The following is a 12,706-nucleotide window of genomic DNA, read 5'->3' as shown; positions in this document are numbered from 1 at the left end:
TAATGTTAGAAATTTATCTCCTGCCACCCTCTCCTTCCCTTTCTATTATGCATCAGCCACACTGGTGTTTGTTGTGTTTCAAAATGTGCTAAGCTTTCCTAGTATTGGACATTCACACATGCTTTTCTTCTCTCTGGAAGAAACATCCTAGTTCCTACAGATCTCACGTATCAACATAGATGCTGCTTCTTCAGAGACATTTTTGTAGTGAATATAAATCCCAGGCCAAAACAGTGCTGATTTTTTTGTTTTAGCAGGCAGTTAACTTGGCCGAACTTAAATTCCAAATCGCGCTGTCCTGCAATGGGCAGCAGCTGAAATCTACGGTCCCTTCCTTCTTTCACCTTAGCTAGGCTGGCTGGACCGTGCCAGCGCATGCGTGGTTCAGGCACCAGCTAGACATGCGGGCTCAGCCACTCTTGCTCTCTCCTGGGATTTCCTCCTCCCCTTTGCAGCTGCTGTAGGGGGCCCGAAGTCTTTCCTCCGACTCCTCAAGCCTGTAAGAGATCAGGCTTCTATCAAAGATTTGGTCTTCACAGAGGTGACTGCAACTTCCCTCAGGAAAAAAGTTGTAAACATGGGAAACTCGACAAGTGCTGTTCACTTCCTTCTGCCAGTGTGTTTACCGCTCACCAGTTTCTGCCTGCTTCTCCTTTGTCTCCAGGTGTGTGTGTGTTTGTGTGTGTGTGTGTAAATACACATTTTGTTCAGTGCTTATCATTGTTTTCTGTGGGAAGTTTTGTCCGATGTGAGCTATTCCACCATTACCAGAAGCACAACTTGTGTTCAAACAAAAAAACAGAAGTATTGAGGTCCAATTATGTGTAAGGTACTCTGCTAAGTGACAGCAATCAGTATCTGTGATCTGATAGGATTTATGTTCTATTTGGGGAGAGAGGCATTAAATAATTAACCAAATAATTAATTGAAATTGTCAAAAGGGATATGAAAGTGAATTTCAAGGGGACATGAGACTACGTATCAGGGAAACCTTATTTCCCCAGGTGAATTAGAAAAGGACTCTAGAGGAATGAAGTATTAACTAATATTTGAGCGTTCTTAAAAGTTAACTATTCAACAAGGTCAGAGTCAGCTGTACTAGAGAGAGCATTCCATGCAGAAAGAATATTGGAATGGAATTACTGAAGCATAAAGAACCTTTGAAAGAATTTCAGTGTAAACAGAGTTCAGAGAATGAGGAGAGAATAGTTAGTGATATACAGTTTGTTTTAGAAAAAAATAGAATGTCATTGAAGCATTGTAAGTAGGGAAATCATTTGGTCAGGCTCATAGTTCCACTACAAAAAAAACATTTGAATGTATAACTTCTAAATGTTTAATTCAAAAAATTATGATGCTGTAGGGTGGAACTGTGAACTGTATTTTCAATTGTCCTTACAGAGTAAGCATTTCTCCTGCCTAATTAATTTGAAAGAACATTTTATCAAGTGCATAGTATTCCAATGAAAGTATGTGCTGCAGCTTTTTTCAACTATTTTCTAGAGTTTTATTTGATTCTTTCCCGATTAGCCAGTTCACATAATGCTTCTAGGAATATCTCTGTACAAAAGCCTTCCTTACATTTAGAAAGCTCATATACCTTGAATATTTGAAGATAAAGTTGCTTTGTAAAATAACATTAATGAAGAAAACATTTAAACATGGAGTAATTGAACTAAATTTTTAAAATGAGTTGCTTTAAACAAAGCATCATTTATATAGATCTATGTCAAGTATCCTTGTGAATGACTGAATGAATAAAAATATCACTGGAATAAGAAAATTTCCATCACAGATCATCCTGTTTCTAAGGAGGAATCTTTCAGGTGCCACAAGCTGCTTTTGAGCATTAAGTGTTCCCTAACATGATGACATTTGTGATTATGTTCACACAAATTGCTTGAAAAACTCCAAATACCTTAATTATTTCACAGCTGCAATATTTTCAAACTCGTTTGAAGATTTTCCAGGAAAAGTACACTTTATGTCTGATTAAGAGAAGTATCCCAAGTGAAAACCATGGTTTGGCTTTCTTTCTGTTAAATCTGTTCATGAATGAAAACTACAGCTGAGGGTGATTATAAAGAGAGTACTAGAAACTTATAGAGAAAGTAAGTGTTCAAGTGATCAAGCAATTACTGAAAGCGTCAACATGATTGTTCCTTTATCTTTTGTTGCATTAAATAAATGAGGATCTTTTTTCCATTCTGCAGGCTCAGTAAAATACTCTGTCTACTTTCTCGTCAGACTGTCACCTTCCTCTATGTAAGCATAAAACTGGTTTAACAGAGCTTCTGGGCAAATATATTATGGATCCAATTCTTAGAGCTTCCTGTCTGTAGGTCTGTAGGTAATGCTGCAGTCATTTTGGATTAGTGATAAACGGTCATGAAATTGGAAACAGGTTCCTCCAGCTTTTCACAAGAATCTGAAAAAACACAAATACATGCACCCAGAAAGTGTGAGTCCAACTCAAACATCATAAAATAATACACAGTGCACGCTTAATGGCATGCAGGACCACATGAACCTATTAAATGACATTGCCTGATGCCAAAGTCAAGTATGGTTTCAACATTCAAATGTGTAGAAATTTGGAGCAGTATTAGTTTAAACTTGAACTAATGACACAGCATTATGTTTGCCCTTGTGATAACAGAAAAACATGTTTTACTCTCTCTTCATCTCTCGCCTTCAAGACAGTTAATAAGTGATGCTTTGCAATTTATTACCCTTGGAGATAAGGATTATAAAATGACAAAAACAGCAACAATAATGGGGTTAAACATTTAAAATTTGCCAGGAAGATTCCAAATATTACCTCATTTAATTTTCACAACCAGCCTATAAGGTAGGTAAAAATCACTATTATCCCCATTTTGTAGTGGAGAAAGCTGAGTCTCTGGATTGTTACATAGCTAACCCCTGGCCACAGAACAAATAAATGGTGATGACTGATATAAGATAATGTATTTGGGAATAAGGTGCTATTGATACCAAAGGCCCTGCACTGGACAACTCCCTTATACTGAGAATACTAGGCTTTTCTTAACTGGACAACTCAATTTCCTTCTATAGTAGTTAGGTCCAACTTCTACCTCTAGAATGAAGCATAGAGGCAAGAATGGCCTTGTAGTAGATCTCTAAGGGTACTTCCTAAGATGTGAGGCCCTGTTTCATTGCTTTTTGCCACAGACAATACTGTTGCTTCTCACAGCTCTAAGCTGTTCAACCCATAGAAGCACCACCCCACCATCTCAGAAGATTTATAAAGAGGGTCACAGCAGTCTTCAACTTGTGGTGAAGGGTGATCTCTTTATTCAGGTATCTCAGAGACTGAAACTTTGGAAGGGCAACAAATTAATCCTTAGTCTCTGGAACTCTCCACAACATCCAGTTTAAAGAGATCCCCTTCTGTGTTATTCTACTTAGTCATCCAAGCAGAAAACAGATCCAGCAGGGAGCCTCCCTGGGAATGGATATCAAGATATTCACCTTTAGTTTTATGTCTTTCTCTTTCTTATTAGGGAAATTGGAGAATAAGGAACATAGACATCTAGGATTTTGTGAGGTGAAGCACGTAAAGTTTAAGACTCAGAGGCTTTAGGCACGTATTCAAATTTGGGAGCTAACCATTCTGTTCACTCTGACTTGACCATTATAGAAAAATCTTTAATTCCCATCATCACCTCTTGTGAGGTCGTGGGCAAAGATTTACACATTTCCATAAAGAGATAGAAAGAGGTATGAATAATTTGATGCCTAAATGTTCATATCACAGATTTGGAGTAAGCATCTATTAATATATGGTTTCAGGGGTAAAAAGATCCCCAGCCGATCCCCGCCCCGATCTTCTTAGTTTCATCTCTCACCTGCTCACAGAGATCATAAATTATTAAAGTTAATTACAGAGTCATTTCTTTGATTTAAGGTTCTTTGTCTGGGGTTAAGATTCAAATGCACCTGGGAATGGCAATACACTAAGCTTTATAAATAGAGTGTGATGAGTTAGCCAGATCTTTTCATGAGAATATGTTTTGATGGGGCAGGGCACTAAACAGAAATGGAGAGTGAGCACAGAGAAAAAAGGGGAGGGATAAACTTGGAAGACTTGGAAAAGGCTTCAGAAATTCATGAGGATCTCACCTTCATGTGCTTACTCTGAGTGATAAGGTCACTGTTCATAATGACAGAGACACTGAGGTGGGCCTAACTAGAACACTAGCCCTTCACAGCTGCCAATCTGGAGAATATGACCTATAGCAGGTCAAGTTAGCATTGTGTGCAACGAGCGGCATTGAAAATAGGAAGTGTTGAAATAGACTCCCACACAGGATACAATCCCCGTAACTAATCAACTGGTTTGAGGAGGAAGGAAGGAAGGAATCTGAGAAATCATTTATTCTGTGTATCTCATCAAAAATAGTTAGAGGGCAGACACTTTTGAGGCTATAAATCTATGACCGGAACACAAGTGAGTAACGATTCTTCACAAGCAAAGACCCTCATGTTAGTTCTCTGTTTTTGAGATTTGTTCAGGCAATGACAGATCCAGGTTAGCACACTAATCACCACCCCAGATGAAATGACCTAATACCAAGAAGGAGCTCCTTTCATCATCATAGCCCTCAACCTTGACCTTGAATCTAAGATGAATCACATTCCAAATATTTTAGAGTTAACAATATTTTGTTGATGATGATGATGAAAACAAACAAAAATCACGGCTACCATTTTAGCACAAGGGTTTGTTCTGTTTTTTTCCAAAGTATCAAAATGTGAGTCTCTGAAGCCTCTTTACAGAGAAACTGTTCTGGTACACATGGCTTGTCTGAATATAGCCAGCTTGTGCTTACTGAAGGAGTAATAAATTTGAATTTCCTCACTTATGGTCTCATAAAATCTCAAAATAATGCTACACTCACATAAGAATCTTAACATTTAATGTTTTGTTATGCAACAGAAAGAAGTAAAACCAAAGAGAGACATGATTGATTGGGCACTGTGCATGAAACTAAATTGAGTTATTGACTTGGGAGGAAACTTGAGGAAAAGTAAACAAATTAATCAGTTTGATTCTAATTTTTATGCTCAGGCATGACATAGCAGTCCTTACTACAAGAGGAAATGGTGAAAACATGGGCTGGCCTGAGGAGTATTGGAGAAAAATATAGGGAACACTAACTCCTGGTTTACTGCTACCAGTAGCAGAGGAGTTTTATTTGTATTAACTCACATAGCAGAACCAAAGTCTAGCTTGATTTTATACCCCAAACTCCTGTACTAATATGAATTATGTGAGCAATTCTACCTTCCAGACTGCCCATGCCTGTCTTCTACTATGTGACTTTTGAGGAAACTGAGAGACCAAGAGTCAGAAAAGCAGGTTTATCTAAGAAACACATTGCCTGTTCAGTGGAAAAGCCCATGTGGACCCTAAAGCAATCTCTTCCACAGAGTTCAGTTAAAATGATTTACTTGAGTCAATGGATTCATAAGCTGTTTCTATCATTTTTGTTTCATTTTCCTTCAAGCTCTTCAAAACACATACAATTAATTTGTAGGTATTAATAATTGCATTTTGTTCCTTTGTATAAAATATGGTTAAGCTAACATTTTGGCTATAAAAATATTAGTAAAAGTGCTGCTTCACAGATGTTTCAATGCTTCAGAAGTTGCTATCATGGAAAAGTGATTTGAGGAAAAATGTAAGTAAGCATAATTAAAAATGAAAATGAAATATTTTTGCTAGTAAAATATATATTTCATTAAATATGAAATATGTTTGCTAAACATTGTATATGACTAATTAAATTACTTAAGGTCATTTTGAGCTTGATAGTTTCCTAATTCCTTTCCCAAATAACATCTAATTTGAGGCCTTCAGCAAACATGTGGGGCAGGCACCTTTTTAATCTAAAGGAGATAATAGTGACAGCATTTCAAAATGTGTCATTAGTACATGAGGCTTGGGAATATCAAGGGGAAATTGATAATAAGCAGTATGAAGACCTGAACCTAAGCCATCTAACTTTAAATATTAAAAGCATTTTGATTTTGAACATACTCTTGTATGTGTAAAAATACATAATGAAAAATATTTTGTACTAAGATAATATTTAACATAAATTCATCTCATGGTATATACATGTTTATTAAAGTATAAATTAAAATAATAGAAAAGTGTGCTTTAATAATGCCTGTGGATATATTTATATACACATATGTACATCAATATATTCTATGTACCTATATGTATATCTATTTATCTATAAGGTAGTAAATAGATGGATATAATCTTCTACGATAAAAGTTGTTGACATTAAGAATTAAAGCCTGCACTGTGATAAGCAGCATTCTTCATGATTTAAAGTCACTAAATACTATTCAGGATATTATCATTTCAGAGAACTGAGTGAACAGAGATAAGAGACCATCAACTCATTTATTCAGAAACCTTAATTTCAAGATGCAATAATCTTACGGTAATGTTTTAAAATATAACATACTTAGCTTTTAGTAAAGAAAACTCCTTTTTGTTAAGTAGGGTAATCTATCCATTATTGTCAAGTGAAAAGAATTGGGTCTTATATTCGTATCATCTAGAGAAACAACAAATCTAGGATTATGCTCTCATCAATTACAGTTTTCTGAAAGAATCTTTAAGATCTGTTCACCTTGGCACGTGGACAAATATATCTAAAAGGAAAATTGGCTTGTTAGAAGTGCAGAGCAACTTTTCTCTAAAGAACTCATGACACTGTCTTAGGATTTTGCATGTAAAAGAAATCAAAGAAAGAAGCACATGGGACATACTACTAGATGCACTAATATTTGCTTAACCTTAAAATTGACTTTGGAAAGAACAACTTCCCAGGGAATATGGGACCCTTGAAATAAATGAGCCAACATGTTCAGGAAGAAGCTGTGTGACAGGCTTTCCATAGCTTTGACCTCAAATGTAAACACAAGGCCAAAGAGCCCCCTGGTGTTCCTGGAACCCAAAGTTACCCAAGTGAACAAGTTTGCTATGTTCACATTCAGAGAGGGCAGTAGATACTAAATACAGACCCTGAAAAGCAAATGATGGAGAAATGGAACTTGAATTTTGTTACATGAGTGTGTTTCTAAGAAAGAATGTTCTTCTCCAATAGTAAAAATTTAATCCATCTGTGGGAATAAGAACCATAAATGAAAGCACTTAAGCATGAAGGAGCTTCAATTTATATTTCTACTCATCTCCTAGGTCTGCTTGGGAGTCTGAGACTTGGCAGAAGGTATGGCGTCATCTTGGTGGGCTGAAGTGGAGATTTACACTCTCTGTCTCAGCCAGCTTGCAAGTTATATTTGGGCAGTCTGCGTTCTCAGCAAGGCTGCTCCTCAGGTTAAGACTTGTATATATGCTGTCTGCAAGAGACCCACTTCAGACCTAGGGACACATACAGACTGAAAGTGAGGGGACAGAAAAAGGTATTCCATGCAAATAGAAATCAAAAGAAAGCTGGAGTAGCAATTCTCATATCAGACAAAATAGACTTTAAAACAAAGACTATTACAAGAGACAAGGAAGGACACTACATAATGATCAAGGGATCAATCCAAGAAGAAGATATAACAATTGTAAATATTTATGCAGCCAACATAGAAGCACCTCAATACATAAGGCAAATGCTAACAGCCATTAGAGGGGAAATCGACAATAACACAATCATAGTAGGGGACTTTAACACCCCACTTTCACCAATGGACAGATCAACCAAAATGAAAATAAATAAGGAAACACACGCTTTAAATGATACATTAAATAAGATGGACTTAATTGATATTTATAGGACATTCCATCCCAAAACACCAGAATACACTTTCTTCTCAAGTGCCCATGGAACACTCTCCAGGATAGATCATATCTTGGGTCACAAATCAAGCCTTGGTAAATTTAAGAAAATTGAAATAGTATCAAGTATTTTTTCTGACCACAGCACTATGAGACTAGATATCAATTACAGGAAAAAATCTGTAAAAAACACAAACACATAGAGGCTAAACAATACACTACTAAATAACCAAGAGATCACTGAAGAAATCAAAGAGGAAATCAAAGAATACCTAGAAATAAATGACAAAGCACAACAACCCAAATCCTATGGGATGCAGCAAAAGCAGTTCTAAGAGGGAAGTTTATAGCAATACAGTCCTATCTCAAGAAACAAGAAACATCTCAAGTAAACAATCTAACCTTACACCTAAAGGAACTAGAGGAAGAAGAACAAACAAAACCCAAAGTTAGCAGAAGGGAAGAAATCATAAAGATCAGATCAGAAATAAATGAAAAAGAAATGAAGGAAGTAATAGATCAATAAAGCTAAAAGCTGGTTCTTTGAGAAGATAAACAAAATTGATAAACCATTAACCAGACTCATCAAGAAAGAAAGGGAGAAGACTCAAATCAATAGAATTAGAAATGAAAAAGGAGAAGTTACAACTGACCCTGCAGAAATACAAAGGATCATGAAAGATAACTACAAGCAACTATATACTAATAAAATGGACAACCTGGAAGAAATGGACAAATTCTTAGAAAAGCAAAACCCTCTGAGACTGAACCAGAAAGAAATAGAAAATATAAACAGACAAATCACAAGCACTGAAATTGAGACTGTGATTAAAAATCTTCCAATAAACAAAAGCTCAGGACCAGATGGCTTCACAGGCGAATTCTATCAAACATTTAGAGAAGAGCTAACACCTATCCTTCTCAAAGTCTTCCAAAATATAGCAGAGGGAGGAGCACTCCCAAACTCATTCTACGAGGCCACCATCACCCTGATACCAAAACCAGACAAAGATGTCACAAAGAAAGAAAACTACAGGCCAATATCACTGATGAACACAGATGCAAAAATCCTCAACAAAATACTAGCAAACAGAATCCAACAGCACATTAAAAGGATCAGAAACCATGATCAAGTGGGGTTTATTCCAGGAATGCAAGGATTCTTCAATATATGCAAATCAATCAATGTGATAAACCATATTAAAAAACTGAAGGAGAAAAAACATATGATCATCTCAATAGATTCCTGTGTTTGAATCTGGAGCTCGACCAGCTGAATGATCTGAAAAAACTTATTTACTCACCCTTCATCTCAAATTATGATAATAATAAAACATAGTAAGGCTATTGTGAGGATTAAATGAATTCACACATACAAATCCTTGAGCACAATGGCACAAAGTAAATGACAAATATGAGCCCTTACTAGTGTTACTATTGCTATTATATTTGTATCAGAATTAGTTTTAGGATTAATATTATTTTCATGGAATAAATTTTTGCTCCTCATATCAGTCTTTTCCAAAGTGGGGTCTGAGGACTCCATATTCTTAGAAATCTGCTAAAATGATTTTCCTTTAATAAGTACAACTTAGTCAAGATTAAGACTTTAGTAAAAGGTGCAGCAGTTTTTACAATGAGTTATTTTTTGGTAAACTTATCCCACCTTCCTTGGTTAGACAGAGATACCTGCTATAGCAAGATGAAAGCAGTTTTGGTTAGCAGGGCCATGTTTAAATTGTTATGGAAGAAATTGACTTTTTATTATGGAAATTGGAAGTAATATCTGAGTGCATGTACTGGCAAAGCCTTTTATTCCTCTGTTATTTTATTTTTTATAACCGGTTCACTCTTCTATTTGAGTATAAACATTATCACTAAAAGTCCATTTAAGAAGGGGTACAAGGGGTACTTTATAACTTTCAAAATATACTTTGACGGTAATTTCCCCAGCTGTGCAAATAAGAATAGACTTATTTCCTCGGGTGATAGAAATAATTTAGGAGAGAGGAATAAGTGAATCATAGGCTATTAGAGCTGGAAACAACCTTACACATTATCTTGGGCAGAGATGGCAGCTACAGGACACCATTGCTACATGTAGCACAAGCCCTACTCATGACATTCATCCATAGTGAGTCTTGAGAATCTGTTCTTGAGCTCAGATGCCTTTGTTCTCAGAATCTTTCTCAGACCAGTGCCTCAGACATCCACAATCAATTGATTAAAGTTGCCACTCAAAATGAAACCTATTTTTCATCCCTGAGTCCCAGTCGATCTCTTTCTGTTTACAAAACGTGACATTGAAAACCTGAGATTCTTGACTCTTTCCATGTCACAAAATTATTTATAGTAATTTATTATGTATAAACTATTATTTATAGTCTACAGGATGTCTGACTCTGAATTCAGTATTCTTTCTATTCCAATACCTGGAAAAATTAATCATGTGTGAACAAAAATGGGATACTAGCAATAGGCAAAAAATGTCCTTAATATACTGTGATTCTTCTAAATTCATTTCCAGGAAACTCAAAGTACTTTACAATAGGAAGATAGGTATATTGGGGTGGGAATGCATTTAGCAGGAGAAAATGATGGAGTAACCACAAGCTTATGAGGAAGCCATTGGTAAATATGGGAAGGGACTATGTCCAGTTAATAATCCAAATGGAACACTGACAGGTCTTATTATTTTTGAAATCTATTTGAAAAACTGTCCCTAGTATCGGGTTTTACTACCAATCCCACATGTAAGGGAGGTTGTAAAAAGTTTCACAAATGTTTGGAAAGCTTTCGTCAAACTTGGTCCAAACTTAGTTAAGCGTTTCGTCAATGTAGGTTTATTTTAATAGTTTAACATGAAACTAGCAGTTTTCAATTATGATTCGAAATGTGCATAGAACAAGTCCAAGTCAACTAAGTTTTGCCTTTAGAGAGTGTGTTACCATTGTTAAGCTCCAAATATTTGCAAATTTCTGAAATGTTTAATTTCTTTGAAATTATATTTTCTGTATATGCCAAGTAAACATATTGCACAAAATAGGTTTTTTTCACACACACACACACACACACACACACACACATGCAATTTGAGACATGCTTACTGACTTTCCTAGCCAGAGATGTATGAGACGTCAGAAAGGCTTGCCCCATCCTCTTGTCAGTCCTGAGTTCCTGAATTTAATTCTTCTTCTTGAGAGGGGGAGTCACTGTATCAGTTAACGTGTGGAGATCAGTCAGCCTGTGGGTAGCAAGCAAACCAAGTGCTGAAGTGTAGGAGAAATTTTAAGAAAAAAGGAAACCAGATAGCTAGTAGCTAGTGATGTGCGTGGTGAAATACCAGAAATTACACTTGAGACCACAAAATAAGAGGGGGTTGGAGTGGTTAAATGTCTGATAATACTGAAATATATAAACATTCCAGGCTTTTGCCAGATTTCAACAAATAATCTGTAAGGTCCAGGACATTTTTTAACTTCAAAGGTAAATTCAGGCATCTCTTTTAGTGAACCCAGATGTAAAACATAACTACAGAATGATGTAATAGTCAAAAATATGCAGGTTGCCATTTGTAGATAAGATTGTGAGGATGTGTGTTTAAAGTGAGTGGGTAGTTGTTCCAGTCAATGCAAATTCTGTCTTTAACTGGATTTCAAAACCTATTATAAGCTTTGCCTGTTTTAATTTCTGGATTTTTTTTCTCTTGTCATACCACGTGGAATCCTTTTCTAAGGTACACCTTTTCATGCACATCTGAACATACTTACTTAGAGATATACTAGGTATCTTCTCAGTCATGACACTTGTCAATTTGTATCTTGGAAACAACAAATAAAAATCCATGCAATTGCTTCACTGCATATCAACACTATTGTAAAGTTTTCTAAGGCTTCTTTTGAGAAAGTCCAGAAATATTGCAAAGCAGATTTTCAGTAGAACATTCCTCCTGATTTACTTATGGAAAATACACAGTAGAATTAATATATATTGTTTCTTATGTTGCTTATGACATTCTTTCTTGAAAGTCTACATTTTATCATGTATATGTACATTATATATACACACACACACACACACACACACACACACACGGTCTAAGATACATTAGGATGTATACAAAACACATTATGTAACATATATAAACATATATATGTCTTTCAGCTAATGATGGTTATTGAGATTATTCAGTAATTTTGTAAGGTAGACAAATGTAAAATTTTCTTTTTGTCAATTTAAAACAGTTTGGATCCACACTAGAAACTTTGAATCTACTGGTATTCTAGTTATCTCCTGTACTATATGATTTCATACTTAATTCTACATAACTGACTGAATGTCATTTCACTTGTGGAGTTATGCTAAAGGAATTTCAGATCATTGTCATTTGTTCGCTCTTTTTTTTGTTTGCTCAAATTTATTATCCTTTAAAAATATTGCTTTAAATTTTGTAGTTCCAGAAGGTAGCCGAACTTCTTGTAAAAATATTTTAGCAGTGTGGAATCAGGTATTCTATTTAGTATGGACTGATCTCAGAGACCACACTTCCGTTTTAATAAAACTAGCTGTGAGGAATTCTGAAATCGTATTGACTGTGAACATCTATATATTCTTTAGGGAAACATTTTTCCCCTTGGGGAAACTACCTTGACCTAAACTCTAAATTCTTTGAAGGCAGGGATTCAGCTTTATTGACATATAATTTACATATAACATAGTCATAACATTGTCATAAGTTTAAGGTGTGCAGTGAGTTGACTTGATACATTTATATATTGCAAAATTATCACCACCATAGCATTTGCAAACACCTCTATCATGACACATAATTACCATTACTTTTATATGGCCATAATATTTAAGATCTACTTT

At 35.6% G+C, this 12,706-nt stretch overlaps 1 long non-coding RNA gene across 1 annotated transcript in view; it reads right to left on the bottom strand.

Annotated features, from left to right (window-relative positions):
* Positions 1–12,706, bottom strand: part of LOC309661038 — a 570,380-nt gene that overhangs the window by 88,156 nt on the left and 469,518 nt on the right. The gene's annotated exons all lie outside the window — the stretch shown is intronic.

Source organism: Balaenoptera physalus (genome assembly GCF_965194825.1).
Source record: "Balaenoptera physalus genome assembly, chromosome: 5".
NCBI classification, from domain to species: domain Eukaryota; kingdom Metazoa; phylum Chordata; class Mammalia; order Artiodactyla; family Balaenopteridae; genus Balaenoptera; species Balaenoptera physalus.
The sequence above is the reverse complement of the archived record's forward strand: the minus strand, read 5'-3'. Positions and strand labels throughout refer to the sequence as shown.